A 25,781-nucleotide genomic window follows, 5' to 3' on the forward strand; every position below is an offset into this window, starting at 1 on the left:
TGCATTATCAGTGAGGGTCTGTGTGCAGCATTATCAGTGAGGGTCTGTGTGCAGCATTATCAGTGAGGGGCTGTGTGCAGCATTATCAGTAAGGGGCTGTGTGCAGCATTATCAGTAAGGGTCTGTGTGCAGCATTATCAGTGAGGGTCTGTGTGCAGCATTATCAGTGAGGGTCTGTGGGCAGCATTATCAGTGAGGGGCTGTGTGCAGCATTATCAGTGAGGGTCTGTGTGCAGCATTATCAGTGAGGGTCTGTGTGCAGCATTATCAGTACGGGTCTGTGTGCAGCATTATCAGTGAGGTTCTGTGTGCAGCATTATCAGTGAGGGTCTGTGTGCAGCATTATCAGTGAGGGTCTGTGTGCAGCATTATCAGTAAGGGTCTGTGTGCAGCATTATCAGTGAGGGTCTGTGTGCAGCATTATCAGTAAGGGTCTGTGGGCAGCATTATCAGTGAGGGTCTGTGTGCAGCATTATCAGTGAGGGTCTGTGTGCAGCATTATCAGTAAGGGGCTGTGTGCAGCATTATCAGTAAGGGTCTGTGTGCAGCATTATCAGTGAGGGTCTGTTTGCAGCATTATCAGTGAGGGTCTGTGTGCAGCATTATCAGTGAGGGTCTGTGTGCAGCATTATCAGTAAGGGGCTGTGTGCAGCATTATCAGTGAGGGTCTGTGTGCAGCATTATCAGTAAGGGGCTGTGTGCAGCATTATCAGTAAGGGGCTGTGTGCAGCATTATCAGTGAGGGTCTGTGTGCAGCATTATCAGTGAGGGTCTGTGTGCAGCATTATCAGTGAGGGGCTGTGTGCAGCATTATCAGTGAGGGTCTGTGGGCAGCATTATCAGTGAGGGTCTGTGTGCAGCATTATCAGTAAGGGTCTGTGTGCAGCATTATCAGTGAGGGTCTGTGTGCAGCATTATCAGTGAGGGTCTGTGTGCAGCATTATCAGTGAGGGGCTGTGTGCAGCATTATCAGTAAGGGTCTGTGTGCAGCATTATCAGTAAGGGTCTGTGTGCAGCATTATCAGTGAGGGTCTGTGTGCAGCATTATCAGTGAGGGTCTGTGTGCAGCATTATCAGTGAGGGTCTGTGTGCAGCATTATCAGTGAGGGTCTGTGTGCAGCATTATCAGTGAGGGGCTGTGTGCAGCATTATCAGTGAGGGGTCTGTGTGCAGCATTATCAGTGAGGGTCTGTGTGCAGCATTATCAGTGAGGGTCTGTGTGCAGCATTATCAGTGAGGGTCTGTGTGCAGCATTATCGGTAAGGGTCTGTGTGCAGCATTATCAGTAAGGGTCTGTGTGCAGCATTATCAGTGAGGGTCTGTGTGCAGCATTATCAGTGAGGGTCTGTGTGCAGCATTATCAGTGAGGGGCTGTGTGCAGCATTATCAGTGAGGGGCTGTGTGCAGCATTATCAGTGAGGGGCTGTGTGCAGCATTATCAGTGAGGGTCTGTGTGCAGCATTATCAGTGAGGGTCTGTGTGCAGCATTATCAGTAAGGGGCTGTGTGCAGCATTATCAGTGAGGGTCTGTGTGCAGCATTATCAGTGAGGGTCTGTGTGCAGCATTATCAGTGAGGTTCTGTGTGCAGCATTATCAGTGGGGTCTGTGTGCAGCATTATCAGTGAGGGTCTGTGTGCAGCATTATCAGTAAGGGGCTGTGTGCAGCATTATCAGTGAGGGTCTGTGTGCAGCATTATCAGTAAGGGTCTGTGTGCAGCATTATCAGTAAGGGTCTGTGTGCAGCATTATCAGTAAGGGTCTGTGTGCAGCATTATCAGTAAGGGTCTGTGTGCAGCATTATCAGTGAGGGTCTGTGTGCAGCATTATCAGTGAGGGTCTGTGTGCAGCATTATCAGTGAGGGTCTGTGTGCAGCATTATCAGTGAGGGTCTGTGTGCAGCATTATCAGTGAGGGTCTGTGTGCAGCATTATCAGTGAGGGTCTGTGTGCAGCATTATCAGTGAGGGTCTGTGTGCAGCATTATCAGTGAGGGTCTGTGTGCAGCATTATCAGTGAGGGGCTGTGTGCAGCATTATCAGTGAGGGGCTGTGTGCAGCATTATCAGTGAGGGTCTGTGTGCAGCATTATCAGTGAGGGTCTGTGGGCAGCATTATCAGTGAGGGTCTGTGTGCAGCATTATCAGTGAGGGTCTGTGTGCAGCATTATCAGTAAGGGGCTGTGTGCAGCATTATCAGTGAGGGTCTGTGTGCAGCATTATCAGTGAGGGTCTGTGTGCAGCATTATCAGTGAGGGTCTGTGTGCAGCATTATCAGTGAGGGTCTGTGTGCAGCATTATCAGTGAGGGTCTGTGTGCAGCATTATCAGTGAGGGTCTGTGTGCAGCATTATCAGTGAGGGGCTGTGTGCAGCATTATCAGTGAGGGGCTGTGTGCAGCATTATCAGTACGGGTCTGTGTGCAGCATTATCAGTACGGGTCTGTGTGCAGCATTATCAGTAAGGGGCTGTGTGCAGCATTATCAGTAAGGGGCTGTGTGCAGCATTATCAGTGAGGGGCTGTGTGCAGCATTATCAGTAAGGGTCTGTGTGCAGCATTATCAGTGAGGGGCTGTGTGCAGCATTATCAGTAAGGGTCTGTGTGCAGCATTATCAGTAAGGGGCTGTGTGCAGCATTATCAGTGAGGGGCTGTGTGCAGCATTATCAGTGAGGGGCTGTGTGCAGCATTATCAGTAAGGGGCTGTGTGCAGCATTATCAGTGAGGGTCTGTGTGCAGCATTATCAGTGAGGGGCTGTGTGCAGCATTATCAGTGAGGGTCTGTGTGCAGCATTATCAGTGAGGGTCTGTGTGCAGCATTATCAGTACGGGTCTGTGTGCAGCATTATCAGTACGGGTCTGTGTGCAGCATTATCAGTGAGGGTCTGTGTGCAGCATTATCAGTGAGGGTCTGTGTGCAGCATTATCAGTACGGGTCTGTGTGCAGCATTATCAGTACGGGTCTGTGTGCAGCATTATCAGTGAGGGGCTGTGTGCAGCATTATCAGTAAGGGTCTGTGTGCAGCATTATCAGTGAGGGTCTGTGTGCAGCATTATCAGTGAGGGTCTGTGTGCAGCATTATCAGTGAGGGTCTGTGTGCAGCATTATCAGTGAGGGTCTGTGTGCAGCATTATCAGTGAGGGGCTGTGTGCAGCATTATCAGTGAGGGGCTGTGTGCAGCATTATCAGTAAGGGTCTGTGTGCAGCATTATCAGTGAGGGTCTGTGTGCAGCATTATCAGTAAGGGGCTGTGTGCAGCATTATCAGTAAGGGTCTGTGTGCAGCATTATCAGTAAGGGTCTGTGTGCAGCATTATCAGTGAGGGTCTGTGTGCAGCATTATCAGTGAGGGTCTGTGTGCAGCATTATCAGTGAGGGTCTGTGTGCAGCATTATCAGTGAGGGTCTGTGTGCAGCATTATCAGTAAGGGGCTGTGTGCAGCATTATCAGTGAGGGTCTGTGTGCAGCATTATCAGTGAGGGTCTGTGTGCAGCATTATCAGTGAGGGTCTGTGTGCAGCATTATCAGTGAGGGTCTGTGTGCAGCATTATCGGTAAGGGTCTGTGTGCAGCATTATCAGTAAGGGGCTGTGTGCAGCATTATCAGTGAGGGGCTGTGTGCAGCATTATCAGTAAGGGGCTGTGTGCAGCATTATCAGTGAGGTTCTGTGTGCAGCATTATCAGTGAGGTTCTGTGTGCAGCATTATCAGTGAGGGTCTGTGTGCAGCATTATCAGTAAGGTCTGTGTGCAGCATTATCAGTAAGGGTCTGTGTGCAGCATTATCAGTGAGGGTCTGTGTGCAGCATTATCAGTAAGGGTCTGTGTGCAGCATTATCAGTGAGGGTCTGTGTGCAGCATTATCAGTACGGGTCTGTGTGCAGCATTATCAGTGAGGGTCTGTGTGCAGCATTATCAGTGAGGGTCTGTGTGCAGCATTATCAGTGAGGGTCTGTGTGCAGCATTATCAGTGAGGGTCTGTGTGCAGCATTATCAGTGAGGGTCTGTGTGCAGCATTATCAGTGAGGGTCTGTGTGCAGCATTATCAGTGAGGGTCTGTGTGCAGCATTATCAGTAAGGGTCTGTGTGCAGCATTATCAGTGAGGGTCTGTGTGCAGCATTATCAGTACGGGTCTGTGTGCAGCATTATCAGTGAGGGTCTGTGTGCAGCATTATCAGTGAGGGTCTGTGTGCAGCATTATCAGTGAGGGTCTGTGTGCAGCATTATCAGTGAGGGTCTGTGTGCAGCATTATCAGTGAGGGTCTGTGTGCAGCATTATCAGTGAGGGCTGTGTGCAGCATTATCAGTGAGGGGCTGTGTGCAGCATTATCAGTGAGGGTCTGTGTGCAGCATTATCAGTGAGGGTCTGTGGGCAGCATTATCAGTGAGGGTCTGTGTGCAGCATTATCAGTGAGGGTCTGTGTGCAGCATTATCAGTAAGGGGCTGTGTGCAGCATTATCAGTGAGGGTCTGTGTGCAGCATTATCAGTGAGGGTCTGTGTGCAGCATTATCAGTGAGGGTCTGTGTGCAGCATTATCAGTGAGGGTCTGTGTGCAGCATTATCAGTGAGGGTCTGTGTGCAGCATTATCAGTGAGGGTCTGTGTGCAGCATTATCAGTGAGGGGCTGTGTGCAGCATTATCAGTAAGGGGCTGTGTGCAGCATTATCAGTGAGGGGCTGTGTGCAGCATTATCAGTAAGGGTCTGTGTGCAGCATTATCAGTAAGGGGCTGTGTGCAGCATTATCAGTGAGGGTCTGTGTGCAGCATTATCAGTGAGGGGCTGTGTGCAGCATTATCAGTAAGGGTCTGTGTGCAGCATTATCAGTGAGGGTCTGTGTGCAGCATTATCAGTGAGGGTCTGTGTGCAGCATTATCAGTACGGGTCTGTGTGCAGCATTATCAGTAAGGGGCTGTGTGCAGCATTATCAGTGAGGGGCTGTGTGCAGCATTATCAGTAAGGGGCTGTGTGCAGCATTATCAGTAAGGGTCTGTGTGCAGCATTATCAGTACGGGTCTGTGTGCAGCATTATCAGTAAGGGGCTGTGTGCAGCATTATCAGTAAGGGGCTGTGTGCAGCATTATCAGTGAGGGTCTGTGTGCAGCATTATCAGTGAGGGGCTGTGTGCAGCATTATCAGTGAGGGTCTGTGTGCAGCATTATCAGTGAGGGTCTGTGTGCAGCATTATCAGTACGGGTCTGTGTGCAGCATTATCAGTGAGGGTCTGTGTGCAGCATTATCAGTGAGGGTCTGTGTGCAGCATTATCAGTACGGGTCTGTGTGCAGCATTATCAGTACGGGTCTGTGTGCAGCATTATCAGTGAGGGGCTGTGTGCAGCATTATCAGTGAGGGTCTGTGTGCAGCATTATCAGTGAGGGTCTGTGTGCAGCATTATCAGTGAGGGTCTGTGTGCAGCATTATCAGTGAGGGTCTGTGTGCAGCATTATCAGTGAGGGTCTGTGTGCAGCATTATCAGTGAGGGGCTGTGTGCAGCATTATCAGTAAGGGGCTGTGTGCAGCATTATCAGTAAGGGTCTGTGTGCAGCATTATCAGTGAGGGTCTGTGTGCAGCATTATCAGTAAGGGGCTGTGTGCAGCATTATCAGTAAGGGTCTGTGTGCAGCATTATCAGTGAGGGTCTGTTTGCAGCATTATCAGTGAGGGTCTGTGTGCAGCATTATCAGTGAGGGTCTGTGTGCAGCATTATCAGTGAGGGTCTGTGTGCAGCATTATCAGTGAGGGGCTGTGTGCAGCATTATCAGTGAGGGTCTGTGGGCAGCATTATCAGTGAGGGTCTGTGTGCAGCATTATCAGTGAGGGTCTGTGTGCAGCATTATCAGTGAGGGTCTGTGTGCAGCATTATCAGTACGGGTCTGTGTGCAGCATTATCAGTAAGGGGCTGTGTGCAGCATTATCAGTGAGGGGCTGTGTGCAGCATTATCAGTAAGGGGCTGTGTGCAGCATTATCAGTAAGGGTCTGTGTGCAGCATTATCAGTACGGGTCTGTGTGCAGCATTATCAGTAAGGGGCTGTGTGCAGCATTATCAGTAAGGGGCTGTGTGCAGCATTATCAGTGAGGGTCTGTGTGCAGCATTATCAGTGAGGGGCTGTGTGCAGCATTATCAGTGAGGGTCTGTGTGCAGCATTATCAGTGAGGGTCTGTGTGCAGCATTATCAGTACGGGTCTGTGTGCAGCATTATCAGTACGGGTCTGTGTGCAGCATTATCAGTGAGGGTCTGTGTGCAGCATTATCAGTGAGGGTCTGTGTGCAGCATTATCAGTACGGGTCTGTGTGCAGCATTATCAGTACGGGTCTGTGTGCAGCATTATCAGTGAGGGGCTGTGTGCAGCATTATCAGTAAGGGTCTGTGTGCAGCATTATCAGTGAGGGTCTGTGTGCAGCATTATCAGTGAGGGTCTGTGTGCAGCATTATCAGTGAGGGTCTGTGTGCAGCATTATCAGTGAGGGTCTGTGTGCAGCATTATCAGTGAGGGGCTGTGTGCAGCATTATCAGTAAGGGGCTGTGTGCAGCATTATCAGTAAGGGTCTGTGTGCAGCATTATCAGTGAGGGTCTGTGTGCAGCATTATCAGTAAGGGGCTGTGTGCAGCATTATCAGTAAGGGTCTGTGTGCAGCATTATCAGTGAGGGTCTGTTTGCAGCATTATCAGTGAGGGTCTGTGTGCAGCATTATCAGTGAGGGTCTGTGTGCAGCATTATCAGTGAGGGTCTGTGTGCAGCATTATCAGTAAGGGGCTGTGTGCAGCATTATCAGTGAGGGTCTGTGGGCAGCATTATCAGTGAGGGTCTGTGTGCAGCATTATCAGTAAGGGGCTGTGTGCAGCATTATCAGTGAGGTTCTGTGTGCAGCATTATCAGTGAGGGTCTGTGTGCAGCATTATCAGTAAGGGGCTGTGTGCAGCATTATCAGTGAGGTTCTGTGTGCAGCATTATCAGTGAGGGTCTGTGTGCAGCATGCCAGCAGCTGGAAGGAGGGTATACTTGGGTGGTCTTACTCCCCACCACATACAAGGCTACACCAGGACTGTGACCTGCACACAGAGTGATCATTTGGATTCTGTTTCCTTGCAACTAACCAATAAAGTTAAAAAAAAAACTAAAAAGCAGCACAGAGAATAAATCTGTGAAATACGATGTGTCATCTATAATAGCATAGGATGAACATGATGGATTTATGGGGTTTTCTACCTCCTACTATGTGACTGTGTAACTATGTGACTATGTGATCTCCACTCTCAGACACGCTGCGACTGCTCTGACTTGCAACATAACTGCAATTCCTAAGAAAGATTAGCAGCGGCTGATTACTATATACATGCTCGCTACATTTGATACAATGGTTTGTATCAATATTGTATTGGCTACTATTTCGCTACACTATGTAGACACAATATTTAGGATTAAGAAAATCACCTTGTGCTACATCTTTTTTCCTTGTTCTAGGGTTGAAGCAGGGGGTCTCTGGAGCTGTGTTCATGTCACCTTTGGGGACCCCCTGATTCCAGAGATACCTCCGTAGCTGGCGCTGTTTTCTCTGTGGAGTTTAAATATCCAGGTAACGGGGGCCAATAGGAAGCCACAAGGGATGACGTAACGGCTTCCTATTAAGCCATGTGACGTGGGACATTTAAGCCGTCATTTTGTTAGGCACACAAGCTCCCTTGCTGCAGAGATACCGGCACCCCCTACGGAGGTAAGTATCTCGGGAAGCAGGGTGTCCCCAGAGCTGAAATTAACGCTGTTCAGCTCCGGAGACCCCCTGCTCCGGAGACCCCCTGCTTCAACCCATTGCTAAAAAATACAAATGTAGTGTGAGGTGTTTTGCTGCTTTCATTTTATTGTGCCCGATTGTTCATTTTAGTAATAAAAATAAAATAAGAGGTTAAACGCACACTCTATAGATGGGAATAAAGGGCCTTACTTAGACAATTTATTATTATTATTATTATTATTAACAAGAGACCAGGTGCACAACGTTTCGTGGTACACACAGCGGCTTCCTCACACCCGTCCTACCAGAAGGGACCCCCTCCCCACTGAGAGATGCCCCGCTGTTGGGGGACGCTGCTGTCAGGAGGCTGGAGAAAGTATTACTCTCTTCGAGTTGACTGCGGGGATGTGATTTTTGTCCACGGATACCCTTTTCATACGGCTATACTTTGCCCAGCCTCCGCCTTGGTGCTGTGCGCACTGCTCTGCTTTTTTCTTCTTTCCTATGTTTGCACCCGGAGCCAACTGCACAAAAAAGGAAAGAATCACCACAGACAGCGTGAGAAAGCTACGCTGGCAGAACGCTTTATATCAGCATTGACCCATTAGAGATCCATTATAACACGGATAGCGGTTTCTTTGAATAAGGAGAGGAAGTCTGCGCATGAAGATGCCGTTTCGTACTTGCGCCTGGTATAGCGCATTCACGGCTTGTGTTATAACCGTGTATTTCTCCGCTCATCTACCAAATTGGGGAAGACCAAAATGAAAGCATCAAGGATTTTTTTTCTAAAGAATAAAACTCTTTATCGAACAGTCTCTAAAACGGGAACAAAATAATTTGTTATCCGTAGTGTATTCTGTCGCGGTCACGTTACATTCCTTCTGGTACTGTATGTGGTAAAGGGTGAGGCTCCTGACGCCGCTGACACAGCACTAAAACTGCAGCCATACCTCTGCAGCGCCTCTCAGCGCCTTGAACTCCACAGCCTGGGGGGATTTCTTCGTGCAAGAGTTCGCTCGGGCTTCTCCATTTCCCGGTCCTCTCGCAGCTGGCTTATAGAAGCACTAAACCAAAATGAAAACAGAACTTGAAGAACTTAACCAAGAAAATGTACACGTAGAACTGACTCGTTAAGGACCACTAGTCTATTTATACCCTATGTCAGGGGGTGCAAACTGCAGGGCCCGAGAGTTTCTGGGGGAGCGCGGTGGTTGCAGAGGCCCCGCGCTTCCCTGATTAAATTAAATGCCGGGGATCGCACGAGGCCTCTGTGTAACTTTACCTACCTTAACTTTCCAGCGACGCATCGCCACGGCGCCACGGTGTCATGGTCACGTGTCGTCGCATGACCCTGCGGCATCATTTGACGCCGAAGTCGAATGGGGGGGGGGTGCAAGCAGGGGGTGAGAGTCGGCAGGGGGGCGCAGGGAGAAGAGTTTGCGCACCCCTGCCCTATGTTATGTTGCTCTCCCCTTTTCTGGCGCACACTGAGTGGGGGATTCTTGGGGTGCTGAACTCCAGTCCTCATGTTTTGAGTGGAGCAGGTGGAGCATTGCTCAAAGTGATGCAAATTGCACCATTTTGACAATGTACTTTGTATCAATTTTGCTCCACTTGCATCAGTTAGCGATTTAGGGAATTGTTTTGCAGCAGTTAGGAGAGGAGTTACTTAGAACATTAGAATAATGTTATGTATCAAGGTTTGCGCTGATATAATATAGCAGAGTTACGCGAAGTTCAATCTGTCATATCGTGCGCGTCCCCAGTGCCGTCGTGAAACGATCAGGGACAACTTGTTACATCTCCCATAATAATCAAAGCCAAAGTTATAAAGTAATTTACCACACGACCTTCTTCAAACACCTGGGTGCTTGGAAGTAAATAGAAGGTAACATTACATGACAAAGTAGGACCACAAATACTACTTGACATAACTCACCTGGCAGCTAAATCAAACCGGTTTACTGAAGTAAAGCTTCCATCACTATTTCTGCTGCTTTGTTTTCGGAGTCTTGTTCGAGCCTCCACATGTTCCAAGAGGCTGAGCAAGGATTTTTTTTAGGAGCAAATATGACCCCTTTTGTTGCCTGATGGGTAATTTAAACCAGGGGTGCTCAACTTTAAGTAATTTAGCCATACTTTTAGTAATAAACTTTTTAGTAATAAACATTTAATAAACTTTTTAGTAATAAACATTTTACAGACTGCAGCACAATGTTAGAAGGCGGCCATTTCGGTAGGCACACAATCAGGATTTTGACAGATTTATAACAGGAGCACCAAACGATTGCCAGTTTAGGTCAGACTGTAGCATGATACATTGTCACACGCATTACACATACAAATAAGAAAAGAGAAAAAGGGTGGGGGAGGGGAATGTACGAGTGATGCTTTAAGGCAGGGCCTGTACAAAGGTGCTACATTGTAAAAACATTACAGAACTATATAATACAAATACAGTATTACCTTGTCTGATTTCCAAACGGAAGTACAGCAAGGACAGTTTATAAAACCATACTCCAGGATTCAGTCTGCATACTGTGACTGATTATAGCGGCGCAGCTCCATAATGCAGTAAAAAAATACATAGAAATCTTCCCCTGGGCGGCCTCCTCCTAAAAAAAGCAAGTCTTGCCGTTTTAGACCAAATCTGCTTTTGTCCGGGTCTAATACGGCTACTAGAACTTTTAACTATTACAGGGCCGGCCAACTCCAGTCCTCAAGGGCCACCAACAGATCAGGTTTTTAGGATATCCCTGCTTCAGCACAGGTGGCTCAATCAGTGTCTCAGTCTTCAACTGAAGCCGGGATATCCTAAGCACCTAACCTGTTGGTGGCCCTTGAGGACTGGAGTTGGCCTGTCAACGACTGAGCCACTGATTGAGCCACCTGTGCTGAAGCAGGGATATCCTGAACACCTGACCTGTTGGTGGCCCTTGCGGACTGGAGTTGGCTACCCCTGCACTAGAGGCTAAAAAAACACTGAAAGAGAAGCAATAGGTTACCAGAGTTGTTCCTCTGGCATAAAGGGTTAAGGTTGATGCTCAGCAAATTGATTTGGACGGATTTACTGTCGCGTGTTAAAAGCGTCGCATTGGTCCCTGTAGCGGTTCTGCGGGTTTTCTCCTTCTCCAAACTAGAGTATGGACGTCCGAGTGAACGGACGCAGTAATTATCCATCTTTTCTTCTGCTCAGGAAGTCCTAGTGTGGCTATATCCATATAAGAACGGCCCGCCGCTTGGTACGGTCTCTTGCAGATGCCTGCAAACCACAGATGTTTTTCTTGTCTTTTAATTTAATATCCTTTTATAAATCCAATTTCTAAGTGCCCATCTTCTACAGTCACATTGCGGTTTTGTTTCCAGGTAATTAAACACTTTCCCGTCTCCTTCCTTCTTTGCTTCTGCATACTCATTTAACACGTGTAAGACAGCTAATAGTCCTTCATTCCAGTTTTTGATAATTGCCCTAATTATCTGGGAAACTGATTGTAATGGTAATTCTGCGTGGATTAATTTGCACATATTCACATGCAATGTATCTTTGGAATGTTTCTCTGTCACTAATGTATGCAGATAAGAAGCTGCCAGCTTGGAGTCGGATTTATCAGCATTGCTACCAATTCAGCTGAAGCTGGAATTTGTTCTCACTTGTCTGTCAGTGATCAGATTGTACAGAATGTTCAGAACCAGATCCAAATGTTACTTTAACCCTTTGTGTGCCTGATGGGTCGTGGTGCCTGAGTGCCACGGCCTCCTGGACACCGCGTGCTCACGTGACTACAGTCAATAGTGGTGATGTAACCGCGGCAGCCATTTTGTAGGAAACAGAAGAGGAGGGATCTTCCTCCGTTCCCTCACTGGTTAGATTGCGTCCTGGTCTCCATGGGAACTCAGGACGCGATCTAACCTGGACAAACAAGCCCTTGGAGCATGATATAGTGACTATATCCAGGGCCCCCTGGGCTGCCAGTCCCTGTGATATAGTGACTGTCCTGTGGCCCCCGGCCTGCCTGTACCTGTGATATAGTGACTGTCCTGTGGCCCCTAGCCTGCCACTACCTGTGATATAGTGACTGTCCTGTGGCCCCTGGCCTGCCAGTACCTGTGATATAGTGACTGTCCTGTGGCCCCCGGCCTGCCAGTACCTGTGATATAGTGACTGTCCTGTGGCCCCCGGCCTGCCTGTACCTGTGATATAGTGACTATGTTCTGTGGTCCCTGACCTGCCAGTCCCCGTGATATAGTGACTGTCCTGTGGCCCCCGGCCTGCCAGTACCTGTGATATAGTGACTATGTTCTGTGGCCCCCAGCCTGCCAGTACCTGTGATATAGTGACTATGTTCTGTGGCCCCCGGCCTGCCAGTACCTGTGATATAGTGACTGTCCTGTGGCCCCTGGCCTGCCAGTCCCCGTGATATAGTGACTGTCCTGTGGCCCCTGACCTGCCAGTCCCCGTGATATAGTGACTATATTCTGTGGTCCCTGACCTGCCAGTCCCCGTGATATAGTTATTATGAACTCAAATATTTGATTTAATTTGACATTACCCTATTTCTCCTGCAGTATGCTGCAGTGTGTATTTATAAAGAAAAGCAGTAATTTGTTGCCCCAATTCTGTAGCAGAAATGTCTTTATGAATAACGGCTTAGCCTCTGAATATCAGCCTTTTTTTTTTGGTCCATAATAATTGTTAAACATTGTATAATCGTTCCGTAAAGGCCTGAGATTAGATATTGTCATTCTGTTCTTTATAACCCAATGAAAAGAAAACGGTTAGAAATTTAAATCGATCAACTTGTCTGTACTAATTGCATATATTGTTTCGTCTTCTGCTTAACGGTTGGAAAACTGAAAACCAAGTTGGCTTATAATTTTAACCTTGACAATGAGGTCGGATATTTCCGGAGATCTCTAATCGTTGTTGGGGTGAATTGTAAAGCTATTCCGCACGATCAGAGCCATCCTTAAATAACAGAGTGCTTTACCAAGCGCTTCCGGCAAAATGCTGTGCAACATGTAATTATGATTATTATTCTGAGGACAATATAATAACCAGTGATTCATTAATTGAGATAATATTCTCACATTGTAACATGATAAAACACGCTGCAGCTGTTTTTAGCGTTGTGTTCCTGTTTCGTGGCGACTTTTCTTAGAAAAATCCCCATTAAAGACAGAAATGGTTTGTCTGGGCGATAATAGATTTTACATTACTCTGGGTAATTGGATTCGGTTCTAATGTATAAACTTCACAAATGTGCTGACGACACGGGGGAAAAAGTGATGTCCCTGAAAGTTAACATGGTACGTTCTTAAGGGAATTCTTTCACTTTTTTTTCACAAAGTAACAATACAAGAGACAAAAAGGGCCCCAATGTGACATTCACCCTGACAATTCATTTAGTACATTAATATGTTTGTCAAACGCACACAGCCCCTGTAAGCTCAGAACCTATTTTGGCCAATTCTAAATTAATTTCACAGGTAGTGTTAGGACCTGTATATACTGGTCATGTCGTGATTTGGCTGCAGGTTTATAACGCTTTGGCCAAAGGGTTTATTTAACTAAATGACCCTTACTCACGAGAATACTAACACTGAAGTATTTAACTATGTATTTTGTCACTTTGGATGTAGCATTGGGTATTTTTGTCTTGTGTTGTATACTTTTGGCCACGCTCAGCAGCGCTCCTTTTAGTACAGGGAATTAACCTGACGTTATTGAGGTCATTCCTAAAGGTGGCGTTGGCTCTGTCCAGACCCTGAAATATGGGGTGTGAGAGAGAGTGTGAGAGAGAAAGTGGGCACCCCTGAGATACCTGGGAAATATGCTAATAGCAGTAATTTGCACATACAATTGGCATATTTCCCAGGTATCTCAGGGGTGGTCATTTGCATATCCAATTAGCATATTTCTCAAGTTTCTCAGGGGTGGTCATTTGCATATCCAATTAGCATATTTCCCAGGTATCTCAGGGGTGGTCATTTTTTTGTGCACTGTTGTCTCTCCGCATTTAGGACTCTCTCAGTCCTGACACAAAGTAATGTCAGGTTATTTCACGCTAAGACTAGGTAGTGCTGAAATAACCTAACGTTATCCCTATGCTAATTACTTAAGCGACAGCCGTTGATTTTGCATATAATTAGCTTAGTGGATTTGAGTTAAACTCAAGGAAAATGACATCTGTTACTAATTTAGGTAACCTAACGCTGTTTGCCCTGATCCCACTGAGCGCAGTGCATCTGGGGCTAACCGTTGACATGTCTGTTATGTTCATGTGAATTGATGAATAAATTCCTGCTTTGCTTTGCCCTGCAGCGCTTACAAGGTAGGTTTGGAAACAGAAGCTGAAGGTGAACCTGAAGTATTTCACGACTTCTGAATCGAGTCAAATAGTTGGAAGTGAAAAAACAAACCTCTTTATGTAAAATCACTCAGCAGTGCATTTCATACATACTTTGTGATACTCAATGGCTGATCTGATAAAGAAAGAAACACTTTAGGAGCACTCCACTCTAAGAACAGTAGGTTCTGTTCTATCTTAACGTTTGGCCAAACCACGACATTTCCAGAATGAGCTTCAATGAAAAAATACCCACTCAGCGAACAATGCAAACTATGTAATACCATGATGCCCGGCAACTTGACTTTATACAATGAAACAGCAGTGATAGGGTTAATGTTGTCAGTAGTTGTGTAAATGTGTGCGACTCTTGTAAATTCAGATTTGGGGATTGTTTTAGTTCCCTTCTGCTCTGCATTGTATTGTTCTGCATGCTAAACACCCTTTCCTCTCCCCTTCCAGGTGAGGCTGGAATTGATCTCATTAGGTTCTCGGTGGGGTGGAATAAACAAATCTAACCCTCCTTTAGGACCTCTGCTGATAGTGATTCAAACTACTTGCCTACTTTCTTTTATGCATCAAGGACGCGACCTTCAGGTTGTCCGTTTCATGCCAATTAAAGTTTCTTTCTTTTAAAAGATTTTTAGCAAAGGCAGAGGAGCAGTAATAAGTATCCTGTGACAAACCCAGGAATGTCGCCTCTCGGTGAGCTGCAGTATCCTCAGTCTCCTAGACTTCAATGAACTCTTACTGATATGATGGCTTTGGGTCGGAACCCCCAAATCTTACTGATGTGAGTGGTTGGAGATGACCTCGCTCTCCAGGGGACCTCACCATTCTAGACAAAAAAACATGTTGTTGTCTTTATTTCAGCCTCGCCATACTGTACTTAAAGGAACATTCCATAGGAAATAAGCAGGGGGCCTTCGGAGCTGAACCGCAGTTATTTCAGCTCCGGAGACAACATACCTCATGAAATACGTACCTCTTAAGGTGTTAAGCAGTATCTCATGGAGCAGGGGAGGCGCAAAATGGGGGGCGCAAGATTCGGAGGGGGCGGCACGGCAGTTATAGAGGTCCCGCGCTTTCCCCAAGGGAGGGCCACGTAAGGCCTCTGTAACGCATCTTACCTTCCAGCGATGCGTCGTCATGCTAACCCGACGTCAAATAACGCCGCGGGGTCATGTGACGGAGGAGAGCAGACAGGGGTGCGCACGGGGAAAGGTTGTGCCCTTCTGTCATAGTTTGAAAGCTCCAACGTCACGCAGGTCAATAGGAAGCTGCAAAGGATGATGTGGCGTCTTCCTATTGGCCTGCGTGACACAGGAGTTTTAAACCTCCATATTGCTCACCCTGGAGTGCACAGTACCGGGGGGTGTATCTCGGGAAGCAGGGGGTCTCCGGAGCTGAAATGAACGAGGCTTAGCTCCGGAGATCCCCTTTTTTTCCCACCAATGCTTAAAAAAAGAAACCCTACGAGGAGCTTCCTCTTTAAAAGTGGTGTTGGAATGTTTCCATTTCTATGGGGACGTGAGGAATATGTGACTGTGTTTGTGAAGATTGTTACATTCATTCCCTGGACGTTTGAGAGCAGCCTATTCAGTGCCATGCACTGCATCCAAGAGCTTGCACTCTATGCCACTAAAAACATAGAGCTACCTGACAGTGCACTTTAAAGCTGCAGTTCAGTCTTTTTTTTTTTTTAATTTATTTTTTTACTTCAATAGTTTCATGTGTGCAATCTCTAATTACCTAAAGAACTGCATAGCTGCCGGTCAATTCGTTCTCCGTCTATTGATAGGTGAAATTTGGTGACATAATTAGAGCTGGCATGTTTTTAGATATGGGATATGTTTTTCTTCTGCTTCTGTCTCTCAGTGGAAGCTCATGAATATTCATGAGCAATCCTGCACTGACATGTGCTAGAGGGAGGGCAGTGCTGACATAGGGGTGTGCCAGGGCTTGTGACAGGACATGAAGGGGCAGTGCCTTAGCAAATGGCTGTTAAAATAGAATACAAGAAAATTGGTCTTTCAAAGTTGTTTTTTTAAAAACAGAAAATGCTAAAAGCATTTTTTCTTACTACAGAACTGATTTATTAAAAAAAACACACATGCAGGATATTGACTGAACTGCAGCTTTAAAAGGAACATGGAATACACAGAATCTTGCAGCTTTTTCTTGTTTCTTGGTTTAATGAATGGGGCGGCATCTGAAGCTCGCCTGCTGGGGACAGGAAGATGATCTCATCAGCTGCAGTTAATGTTTGTGAAATGATTCCAGTGACTCAGCTCAGTATCTGTTCAATCCCAAAACAACTCGACTTCCCTTTATTCTTGTTCAGATTCACACATTGGAAAGGGGCATAACGGTGACATGTTTAAGGGGCCTCATCGCGGTAATTGGCATTGTTTTACCCAAATAAATATTTTTACATTTATTTTTAAAAGTGAGACTTGCGAGGGGTTTGATTTCCTCTGGCTGCGCCGTTTGGTGTGATGTCACGGTGTGATGTCACGGTGTGATCAGCGAGCGCTTGTACAGCGAGAGTACCGTCTCCCCACCTCCCCTTATCTTTATTGGTTCTCTGATGAGGACAGGAGGGAATAAGGGGAAAGAAAACACTAGATTGCAACTTCGCCATTTAAAGGCCCCTAATAAATTCAATTGGCTGACTATGTGGCACTGCACCTTTAAGGGCGTCTTGTCCTCAATGTAAGGTGTTATTTTTTTAGGAGCTCTGGTTTATTATGGCATAAACAGTTTAAAACACAAAAAAACATAGTTTTCAATGTTCAATAAAACTAAGATCTAGCAGCTCTGTCTAAAAAGAATGAACCCTTTCCATGCAAGTGCCAGAGTAACAGGGACGTCCAGGGCCTTGTACCATATTGTTACTTCTGTAGCGATCTCTCCTTCCTCCCCACTGATGTCAGTAACAGAAGAGATGGTGTCGTTTGCTTTAATATCTGGAACATTTAGTTCACATTTCCCTGCTGTGGATGGTCAAGTTAAATAAAAGGAACCTGAGTTTGCCTGTCTCCTATCTTGCAGGAGACATTATTGACATGTTCTCTATATGGCCTGTGGTTTTGTTCTTTCATTACATTACATTGGGACAGTTACCTGGAACTTTCACAGCAAATTCTGAATAATCCCAATAGTGCAGGGGTGGGCATCTCCCGTCCTCAAGGGCCACAGACTGGGCCATTGATTGAGCCACCTGCACTGAAGCAGGGATATCCTGAAAACCTGACCTGTTGGTGGCCCTTGAGGACTGGGGTTGCCCACCCCTGCAGTAGTGGCACAGACCTGTTACAGCAGGAATGTTGTCTAAAGCAGCAATCCCGCCCCAATTTTTTTTAGACATTATTATCTGGACTGTGGGTATCCCCAGGGGTGAAACTGGGCCCATACAGAAATAACACAACATTTTGCTGGGTGGCACTACAGGGAATTTTTATGCATTTTGATATGATGAAACGTGTTAATTTTAGCCCGTGATTTAATAAGTCTTACATATGTGTCCAGGCGGCCCTCAGATATACCATGGGTATTTTTACTTTAGAATGACAGCAAATGTTACATTTCATAAACATTAAAATTGTATAAACTACGGTATATTTTCTCAATATAATCTAGAATCTGAATAAAATAAAGATATTTGTAAAGCAATAATATGTACTAACTTGGTAACTAGTCGCAGTGCCGGCCTTACCTCTCGCGCGGCCCACGGTGGCATGCTGGCAGCGGGGCCCCTCCTCCGGCAACGTCATTACATCACGACGGTACGTGATGTCACCTTGTCATATGACGTCGGGTCGCCATGAGAACGCGATGCTGCAGGAGGAGGGGTGACGCTGCTGCTCTGGAGAAGATACGGCGCACCCCCGCCCTTTAGACACACACATAACACACGCACACAGAGGATGCACCTACAATACCTTGGGGTGAGCAGCGGTCCTGTGGCCCGGGGACTCTCCAGCTCTCCTCTCTCCTGTTAGGGTGGAAGTTGAATCTCGGCGCCAACAGGAGGAGGGAGCGCGTGGCTCCCGAAGGCGCTAGCCCAAGACAACCGCCTTTCTCGCCGTGCCCTAAGGCCGGCCCCAGGCCTGCTATCTAAAATGTTTACATGTAGTATTTTTTTACTTCGCCTGCTAAACAGATATCCTGTCTCCTAACAGAAAATAACTATATCTAAAAGAAAATGCTTTCTGTCTCCATAAATATTTTTTTTATTTTTGTGCATCGGTGGAATAACAGAATATGTCTCTCTGAGGGTGATTGCTGTAAAACGCACACCCTCTCGCTGGCTATTAGATGTTTAATGTCCTCACTGACTAACGAGAAACACTTCAGCTCAGAGCCTGGATCTCCGTGCTGTTGTGGGAGAGAACGGTTTCCCACATTACCTTTGGCTCCACTAGGGTTGTTGTTGCTGGTCCATACAGATCACACCCTGCAAAGTCTGGTATTGTTGTACTTTGGCTTTGAAGGAGCTTTGCCTTTAAAAAATAATATATATTCCCCCCCCCCCCTTGGGTGTGTTGCAGGGGGTCTCTGGAGCAGAGCAGCGTTCATTTTAGCTCCGGGGACCCCCTGCTTCCTGAGATACTTACAGCTGAAGGTGATGCCGGTATCTGCATTCTGTTTAAAGGTCACACGTCACATGGGGCACTAAGAAGCGTCCCCCTCCCTAGAGGTAAAGCCCCTTGCCATTTTGTTGGTTGTTTTAATAGATGTAGCAGTTACTGGCCTTTAAGGCAATGTAATTATCTGAGCTGTCGATCAATCAGTTCTCCCGTGATCGATCGGTGAAGATCCTGCTTCCCGGGGTCACAGTATGGCCGCCCATTTCAGAAGAGGGAGTGCTGTGCCTTTGTACATGGCCGCTACAGCAACCCAAGGAAGCGTTGTACACTAAAACTCATTCAAAAGGGCAGAGTGTGGATGTGGGAATGTAAGAAAGTATGCAGTAAGTATTATCTAATACTGCACAACTGATTTGATACTTTAGCTGCCGACAGTGGGTGTTAAAGGGTAGTTAAGCAGAGGGGATTTCCAAATTAGGCATTTTGAGACTTACTATTTACACCAAACGTAATGTGGCCATTACATCACCTAATTTGGCAACTATTATTACTCACATATTGCCACATTTTTAAAAGTAGCCTCATGATGTCTGTATTGATGTGAATGTTGCTATCTAGTATCAATAGACAGTTATTCTGCTTTAAAATGCTTTAAGAGCAATACATAGCCACGAATAATCTCTCACAAATAAAAACATGTTCATTTGTACAGGACACCATTAAGTAAAAGTTTCATCTTAAGGGTGATTGAATTTAGTCGATAAAATATATAAAATTATATATTTTTTGGCTGTAAGTAAGACATTCCAAATATTCTTTCTTTTAGCATGTTCTTATTCTGTAAAGTATGGCCCCAGCACAGCTCTCTCCTGCTTGGTAGTGTGTGTAATAAGCTGGCATCTGTTGCTCATATTCCCTTTCACCCTTCACAGCAGAACACGAACCCATTGTTTAGAAAGGGATTATTCTCTGCCTGGACCGTAGGAAGGCATGTAAACCACTAGCAAAGTCTGTTTCCACAGCTAAGGTTTTCAGGATATCCCTGCTTCAGCACATGTGGCTTAATCAGTGGCTCAGCCAAAGACCTGTGCTGAAGCAGGGATATCCTGAAAAACTGACCTGTTGGTGGCTTTTGAGGACTGGAGTAAGTACAGAGTCAATGGATTAGTTTCTTTTAAATTGCACAACCTTTAAGCGTGCAATCCCACTTACTATGCCGTATATATTTTAGCATGACAGAACACCGTTCATTTTTCCACCCCGAGAAGAAATGTTGATGTAAAATAAAAAGACCACGTTCTCTGTACTTTGGGAATGATCGGCCAGAGAGGCAAATGTTCCCTGAATCTGCTTAGAACTCACTTCTGCTCAATGCAACGTCGCAGCCTTCTTGGGCAGGAGCCCAGCGAGAGTACACTTTATTTATAGTACGTTTCATGATTTAACATGTGTTTGACAGGCTTGGCCAAAACCTCAGAAGAGCACAACAAGGAAACCGTTAACGCTCCTTCACAGGGAATACAGAGCTTAGCGGCCCAAGACTGTTCATATTCCAACATACTGCATAACAATGTGCAGAGATACCTAGATTCTGCTTCTAGAACCTGAAATATTACTAGAGACTTGTGAAGTCATTATATTGTAGCAGAAAGCTAGAGCTCCTTTTGTAAGTAACAGTTTGCCACGTTGTACCTCCTTTTTGTAATGGGCTTTGCAGCTGTACAAATACAAAGTATTAAAGTCGCTACTGAAACCCTTTAGGAAACATTGTCTAACTGGGGTATTTCCTGACGTTCACCAACAAATACACTTTTTTTTTACCTGTGATTGTGCCGATCAGGGCACTAGCATACAGAAACTCTCATTAAAGTCCTAGGGAGTTTCCGTGCACAGGCATCAAAGGAGCAGGAGTCCAAGAGATTCAATTACACCATTTATTTATTGTGCACTTAGGACACTGATGTTTAATGGGTTACATGGAGACGATTTACATATTTTTATAATCTTTTTAGACTTTTCTTCTTGCTAAAGAAAAGCTTTGAAGAGTTTTAATAATCTTTATCTAATAATGTGTTTTGGTGATAAGACTGTTTGGTGTTTTTGCCTTGTCCATTGTTTGTATACCAAATACGTTGTCATTTGTAGTCCAGCAGACAGTCAGTGTGGTATTGTGTTGTACACGGCTGAGAACACCTTAAAACTACAACAGCAGTCCCTGCAAATAATATTAAACCGTTCAGCTTGTAACCGTGGGGCTAAGTGGGTAGTACCAATGTGGCACTATGTGCCCATGCTTCACATGCCAGGAAAACGTTTCACGACCATCAGTGTTCATTTGGAAAGGTCCCTTTATCCTCCCAACATATAAGCTTGCAACTAATGGCCTCGGAAGATGCATAACTCTGACATTATGTGGACAAAAGTTCCATGTTCCCTTTGTCTCGTGGTCCATGTTCCCTTTGTCTCGTGGTCCGTGTTCCCTTTGTTTCATCGTCCATGTTCCCTTTGTCTCGTGGTCCATGTTCCCTTTGTCTCGTGGTCCATGTTCCCTTTGTCTCGTGGTCCATGTTCCCTTTGTCTCGTGGTCCATGTTCCCTTTGTCTCGTGGTCCATGTTCCCTTTGTCTCGTGGTCCATGTTCCCTTTGTCTCGTCGTCCACGTTCCCTTTGTCTCGTGGTCCATGTTCCCTTTGTCTCGTGGTCCATGTTGCCTTTGTCTCGTGGTCCATGTTCCCTTTGTCTCGTGGTCCATGTTCCCTTTGTATCGTCGTCCATGTTCCCTTTGTCTCGTGGTCCATGTTCCCTTTGTCTCGTGGTCCATGTTCCCTTTGACTCGTCGTCCATGTTCCCTTTGACTCATGCTCTTAAATACTCTTATTTGCAACCACATGCAACGTGTATATATATATATATATATATATAGCAAACAGCACATAGGAGAACAGGGTGTTCACAGTTGTCTTTTCGCTTAATGCGATTGTTCATCATTTCTCTTTGGGACAGGTTAATAATAATAATAATAATAATAATAATAGGTTTAGTAAGAACTCCATATATTGACATGATAAATAGCATCTCATTTTCACTTTATTTTATATAGCGCTTTTCTCCCCTGGGACGCAGAGTGCTTCACAATTACAGTACAGTGCGCGGTGAGCAGCAGTGTGCGCAGTGAGCAGCAGTGTGCGCGGTGAGCAGCAGTGTGCGCGGTGAGCAGCAACGTGCGCGGTGAGCAGCAACGAGCGCGGTGAGCAGCAACGTGCGCGGTGAGCAGCAACGTGCGCGGTGAGCAGCAGTGTGCGCGGTGAGCAGCAATGTGCATGGTGAGCAGCTGTGTGCGCGGTGAGCAGCAATGTGCGCGGTGAGCAGCAGTGTGCGCGGTGAGCAGCAATGTGCGCGGTGAGCAGCAATGTGCATAGGATTGTACAGGCACAGAAAAAGAAATGGCAAAAACAGTGGTAGTTCATAGGACAGACACTTCCCCTTTGGTGGCCCGAGTCATCAGAAATAGAGAAATGCCGCATTTCATCTTTATTTCCAATATTGATAAAATAAAGAAGCTTCCTTTAAAGTAACAGCACCTCCTGGGACAAAAGTGTACGCGTGGAAGAGACATATTTAGGTGTTTCCTTCCGAGTGATTGACATATCGGACACCATTGGAAATGATTGTATTAGAGTTAGTCTGTAAGCAGGGGCGCAGCTATACATGCGCAGGCTGCCCTGGCTATAGCTACGCCCCCGTCTGTAAGCATGGCGAGTGAGACTAATGCTGCGCTTATAGTGCCGGTGACTGCGACGCAACGCCGCATCAATACAAATGCATTGCCGCCATCTCGTGCGCTTATAGTAAGCGCGACGCGACGGAGCGATGGCTTGGTGGCGATCGCTGGAAGTCATCTCAATTTGATTTTTCCAGCGACCGCAGCCTGACGTCGCCGTCACTATAAGCGTAGCCTGACGTCGCCGGCACTATAAGCGCAGCCTGACGTTGCCGTCGCCGTCACTATAAGCGCAGCCTGACGTCGCCGGCACTATAAGCGCAGCCTGACGTCACCGGCACTATAAGCGCAGCCTGACGTCGCCGGCACTATAAGAGCAGCCTGACGTCGCCGGCACTATAAGCGTAGCCTGACGTCGCCGGCACTATAAGCGCAGCCTGACGTCGCCGGCACTATAAGCGCAGCCTGACGTCGCCGGCACTATAAGCGCAGCTTTAGGAGGTGTTTGAGTTCCTCTGCCCACTTCTTTTTCCTTAACATATTTAGTGCCCTTTTGTTGTTCCTGGTACGTCTCAGGCTGTGGCACCAGGACACCGACCGACCCCGCACTAGAGTTTCCACCGGGCCCCCTCAACCCCTCACCCTCTCCCCCTCCCCCGCCTGGCACACCAGGAGCCCTATTGTCCTATCAGGTACGTCCTGGGGAAATACTCTTTTTCATGTGGCTGATCGGGCAGGGGCTGCTCCAATAGAGTTTCCGTTAGTGGAGGGTGGCGGTGGTCATGTGATCGGCGGTGGTCATGTGATTGGTGCTGAAGCGATCACATGACACAAATGACGGAAGTGAAAAGGTTAGGCATGGTCACATTGCTTTGAGGAAGCCAATTAGATTATTACATTCTTTACAAAACATAGTGGCGTTTTTTTGGTCAGCTGTCAGGGATTGTACATTTAAAACCTTTCATTCCATTTCAATGTCCACAGTGAACCCAAATGGGGGTAACTGAAGTCAGACGAAGACTATTCATGTTGCTATTCAGCGCTAATAGTGTTAACTATTAATAGTGTTAACTCTGGGCTTGTTAACTTACTGTCAGCTGTAATTTCGTCTCATTTGCATGCACAATTATATATTTCAAACAGTCGGCAAATGTCCATTATCTCCACAGGGCCATATTCAACTATTAAAGAAGAAAATGACGCTACAAATATAAATGGTTTGATTTGTGCGGCTTTATCTCCGTTTGACAGGAGAATGAACTATCATTAAGTCCCGGAGCTCCGATCCCCACTGGGCCCCACGTCCCCCGTCCTTGGAGAGACGTATTCATGTGTCTGGCATGAACTCTCGGCTTAACCCTGTTTGCATTGTGCCCTGTGATTTTTATAATTGCCCATTCAACAGCCCTGCCATATATCTTTGTCCAGACTTCTCAGGAAGACGGAGGGCTTGTTTCCCTGGCTGTGTTTGACTGTTTGTGCGTATGCATCAGTGTAACATGTTTATATTCTAACACACAAGGCAATAGTGGTTTTATTCACTTTCATAACATTTGTGAACTTTCACAAAAAGTGTGTCCTCCTTTGATAAATGTAATTATTGAGATTTTACTGTTAAATGTCCTACTGGTTTATTTATTTTTAAAATATCTTAATGATACTTACAGTGGCAAGCTTGCAAAAAAACTGATTACCAAAAGGGGTTTCTGAAATGCCTCCAAGGGGCCCCTTAAAAAATTTAATGGTGGATCCCAGGCAGAATAGCGTGAGCCCTTGTGGGGACTGCGCACTTAGTAAGACCCCAAACGGCAACTTAGGATGGGGAGTACAGCTATCAAATACCGCAATAGCTTCCAATGTCGCCCCCCACAATAGTTTGCTTCCACAGCAGCAAGGCATTGTGGGGCGTGACTTTGGAAGCTCTCGCAGTGAGTGACGGCTATACCCCACCATGCTGCCTGCACACACTATGGAGCTTTTTGGGGTTTTATTAAGCGTGTGTTCCCCCCATGAGCTCAGGACACTATACTGCCTGGGATCGGTCACACTGTGGCAATATTCTGATGAGTAGGCAATAAGATTTATTAATTGGGGGTTCACAGAACAAATATTGTCTAACGAGGGGTGCACAATGTGAAAACGTTTGGGAACCACTGGAATAAAAGACTACTTACATTCCACAGAAGTGAGATGATGATTTTCATCGTCCTTTCTTCACACACTTGTGCTTGCACACAGTTGTGAAACGAGGTGGCCTTTAGCACTTCTCAGCTGTTTCCCGGTATCTGTGACAATACAGATGGAATGTGATAAATGTCTGTTTCATTTCACAGCTGAACCAATAACGCTGCTTCTGTATCCTCTGCTAATCTCCTGGCTGGATGAACAATTGCTTTCAAATCATCATGAGCCCTAGCAGTTGCTATACTTGGCTTCTTGCTCAGGAATATTGTTATAATGATCTTCACTCGTGATGTCGTAATATGTGGTGTATACAGTCTTGCTGTATGTGGAGAAATCATGGTCTTAACGCGCGTTTCACTTGGAACCCCTTTGAAAGCAGCAGACCTGCTCACGCCAGGGACTCCAGGAGGTACCGCAGACTTCAACTGCGCTACTGCCGCTTGTAGGCACCTCTTGGCTGCCGCTAAAATATCCTTTAAATCGTACGGGTCAACAATACTTCTGGGAGAACAATATGGCCACAGGGCCAGCCTTCGCAAAAAATAAATAAACTTCAAATATTGCGGCCTTGGACACCAAGAGACAGCTGCAACGTCATCTCCCAATGGCTTTCTGCTGGTGACTCTGGCCACCATATTGTTTTTATTGTTACGCAAAACTGCAAAACATTGAAAGTACATTTTACCGGCAACCGGGGGTCATCACGGTTAAACTCCGTGGTACCCTCCCCCTGGATCTTCTAAGGGAGTGATGGGCAACATGATATACCTCAAGGGCCGCACATTACACACACACACACACACACACACATACACACACACACATTACACACACACATTACACACACACATTACACACACACACATTACACACACACACACACACACACACACACACACACACTTACACACACACCACACACACACATACACACACACACACACACTTACACACACACACACACACACACACATTACACACACACACACACATATATAGTGCACAGGCAGAAGGGACGTTGCAGCTGTCGGTAGTAGCATCTCCCTCCAGCCAGCTTCTTAATGCCGGCACTGTAATGAAAGCTGTACCCCTCCTCTCCTTACACTGGGAACTGGTAAATTGGACTATCATTAGGCAGCTAAGGGAGTGGGAAGAAGTTACAATCCACACTTGCAACATCACCACTCCCTCTGCCCTGGGAGGAGATGG

General features: G+C 46.3%; 1 protein-coding gene across 5 annotated transcripts in view; it reads left to right on the forward strand.

The window, feature by feature from the left end:
• The window catches only part of BICD2 (BICD cargo adaptor 2), a 109,631-nt gene that overhangs the window by 62,315 nt on the left and 21,535 nt on the right, over positions 1–25,781 (forward strand). The gene's annotated exons all lie outside the window — the stretch shown is intronic.

The sequence above is a fragment of the Ascaphus truei genome, chromosome 17, assembly GCF_040206685.1.
Source record: "Ascaphus truei isolate aAscTru1 chromosome 17, aAscTru1.hap1, whole genome shotgun sequence".
Taxonomy (NCBI): domain Eukaryota; kingdom Metazoa; phylum Chordata; class Amphibia; order Anura; family Ascaphidae; genus Ascaphus; species Ascaphus truei.